Source organism: Sinocyclocheilus anshuiensis, unplaced genomic scaffold (genome assembly GCF_001515605.1).
Source record: "Sinocyclocheilus anshuiensis isolate Anshui unplaced genomic scaffold, SAMN03320099.WGS_v1.1 scaffold24, whole genome shotgun sequence".
In the NCBI taxonomy this organism is placed as follows: Eukaryota; Metazoa; Chordata; class Actinopteri; order Cypriniformes; family Cyprinidae; genus Sinocyclocheilus; species Sinocyclocheilus anshuiensis.
Genome location: NW_015557090.1, coordinates 987,903 through 991,446, shown reverse-complemented (window position 1 = coordinate 991,446; position 3,544 = coordinate 987,903). Strand labels below are relative to the sequence as shown.

General features: G+C 32.8%; 1 pseudogene; it reads left to right on the top strand.

Annotated features, from left to right (window-relative positions):
- The first annotated feature begins 1,578 nt into the window (after positions 1-1,578).
- Positions 1,579-2,537, top strand: LOC107677079 (olfactory receptor 52K2-like; annotated as a pseudogene).
- Positions 2,538-3,544: the final 1,007 nt, after the last annotated feature.

The following is a 3,544-nucleotide window of genomic DNA, read 5'->3' as shown; positions in this document are numbered from 1 at the left end:
ATTGGACTTTTAGCTAATGTAACAAGGTTTGTGTAAAGGGTGGCTGGATAAGTTTAGCTAAATGCGTGCTAAAGACATAACAGATTGTAATCTTAGTGCAAAAAAGTTTTTATTGCCTCGACACTCACATTAGTATACTACTCTTTGTATATTCCTTGAATCATAAATAAACAGGGGAAAACAAATCATTTTTTCAAAAGAAAATACTTGTTCATTTATCAAAACAATATAATATGAACAGATTGAACCATGTTCCCTTATAATCTAATTGTCCCCTGTACACTGTTGACTTTTTAACCAACCCTTAAACCTACCCATACCTCCAAACCTGTCCCTAACCTTACCCGTATCACACCTCAATAGCAGCAAAAGTGTTGTGCATTAACACAAGGTTTTAATCATTTTATAACATCTGTTAAAATCATTTGTAGATTTTCAATATGTGCTTGATCATATGAAATTGAAAGTTTAATGACATTTGTAAGCATTTTAACTTACATGAAATAATTATTTGTTTGAACATCATCTAATGTTTAATAAGTTTATTAGCAAACATTAACAAGCACATTGTCTCACATTTCTAACTCTTTGAATACATATTAACTAATGATCCATTAAGCATTATATAATGTTTGTTAATGATTTATTAATGAAAGTTATTATAAAGTGTTACCGGTGTGTTAAATAAGAGAGACATGGAAAATATGCAGAGTGGTGGTACGCGAGGAATGGAATTGAGAACCACTGGTTTAACTCATTCAACTCATTTTCTCTCAAAATTAGCATAGAAATTCAGTGTGTTGTTCCATATGATCCTACTCATTGTTATTGATATATTAACCAGTCCAGTCAGTACTTCCTGGAAAATGACATTAATCATATGACAGAAGCTGACAGAAGTCTGTCTCATTCAGTTAGCATCTTAGGTTACATATTTGTCATGCTACTGTCCACAAAACATTTTTATTCTCCTTAAACATATTTTAACAAGTATGCATTACATTTGTGATTACTTTTGATTGTTGGTCACAAAAAATCCTAGAACTTGGAAAACAATTTGGAACAGAAACTGCAGTCCTATAATACAGCAAAAATGAGATGAGCTCTATTTCTCTATGGGAGTAATGCACCGACTCATGGGAACACAACACTGTGTATTTAGAGACCATGATATACGTCAAGCTTTCAATGCACTCTTCAGCAATGTAATGGGGGGAGTACAATGTGGGAATTTCTTTACTCAGTTATATATTCATTTTATGCGTGTCATGTAATGAGTCATTCATGTACTTCTGACTTGCTGAAGTGTTAGAGAAAAGTAAGGATTGTCTTATTCAAATTCATATCACAGTATAACAATCAAAAAAAGGTCTGAATTATTTTGTTTATTTAATTTATTGGCATTAGCAGTGCAGAAAATGATTTAGCTTCACACTACAGAGTTTACATTTGTTTTACATAGTACAGTATAATTTATATGACTGTAGTGAAACTTGAATAGCTACTGTATAATTTCTCTTTTTAATTTCATCAGGTTCATTTGGCGTACAGTACACAGTGTACAAAGGGTTTTTCAACATGAAGGATCTTTCTGCACAAAATGTCTCATTCACTGAGTTCACTTCAGATTAAATGGTTTCTACAACCTAGGAGAATGGAGGCCATTTTTATTTATCCCTTTCTTTCTGATGTTTTTATTGGCTACCACAGCAAATTGTATTCTTATATATTTGATCAAAACTCAAAAGTCTCTGCACTCTCCCATGTATGTTCTAATAGGTGTTATGGCTGTTGTAGACTTGATCATGCCCATATTATTTGTACCTAACATGATGCTTAACTTTTTATTGAACTGGAGTGGGATTTCTCTAACTGGTTGTTTGATACAAATGTTTGGCATTCATTTTGTTGGAGCATTTCAAATTACTTTGCTTTTTTGGATGGCACTGGATCGATACTTTGCAATATGCAAACCCCTTTACTATCACAAATACATGGAAATCCCTAACTTTGTAAAGTTTGTTTTTGCACCAGTAATCAGAAATGTACTCCTGATTTTCACCATGGTCTCTCTGGCTGGAAAACTGACATTTTGTGCAACAAATGTCATCGATCACTGTTTTCGTGAGCACATGGCATTGGTTCAGTTAGCCTGTGGAGATATATCCATTAATAATATTGTAGGACTTCTGTCTGCTTTCTTTATAGCAGCGGCAGATTTTATTCTCATTACTGTGTCTTATGTTGTAATGTTTATCTCTGTGTTGAAATCTGGAAAAGTTCATATGAAGGCCTTAAACACCTGCATTACTCACTTAATTGTCTTGTCAGTTAGTTTGACGACTGCTTTGATTTCATTTTTGTCATACAGAATAAGGAACAACATTTCTTCTAATAACCGTATATTTATAAGCATCATCTATTTATTTTTCCCAAGCTGTCTACACCCACTAATCTATGGATGGAGAATAAAAGAAATAAGACAAACATATCTGAAGTTCATAAAAAATTCAAAGGTCTTTCCTTTAAAAAAATGAATGGCTTTTACAAATGGATGAATATCACAACATGATAATACTTTGAACATGTAATTAATATAAGAAGCTATTGTTATGATGGAAGAAAATTGTATGATTTATTGAATTTGTTGGTTTGTTAGCAAACACATCTAAAGAGATGGGATCCTATATACAGATGCAAATATATTTTGTGTCATTTGTACCCTGACAGCAACTAGTAAAGTAATGCGTATTATCAACATTCCATAAATTATTATTATTATTATTATTATTACAAAGTTGGCATGCTTGTATCTGTGATGCATAAAGGCATATTGTCACATTTTGTGGCACAGTAAGCATTTTGATTTATATTCAATTAAATAGTACAAAGAAAATTAGGCAAATAGACTCTGTAAACAATTGCTACACAAAAAATGGATACCGCATTTTAATACATGTGTGAGATTCTGACTGTGGTAAATGGATCTATTGAGTTAATAAATCAGTTTTAATATTTGTAATAAATGTTTGATACATTATTGTAGTATCCAATCATTTTGATCACTAGTCAGTGATAGGTGAGGGAGAACAAAAAGGAATCAGTCCAGCAGTAGGCATTCAAAGTACAGTATATATTTCAATATGCTTGAACATTCAAGAGATAGTCCACCCAAAAATGAAATTTGTTGATTTTGGGCACCACAATGTTGACACTCCAAAAAGCACATACAGCCTTCTTAACAGTAATCCATGAGACCCCAGTGGATGAATCAATGTCTTCTGAAGTAAAATGATGTTATATGTAAAGAAAAAACTATTATTTTAAGCATTTTATGTTTACATTAAGTGTAAAACCACCCCTCTCATGAATGTACAACAGTTGGCGAGTGATTTAGCAGCTTTAAAGCAGAGGTCCTCAACTCTGGCCCTCGAGGTCCACTTTCCTGCAGAGTTTAGCTCCAACCTTGATCAAACTCACCTGCCTGTAACTTTCTAGCAATCCTGAAGACATTGCTTAGCTTGTTCATGTGTGTTTGATTGGG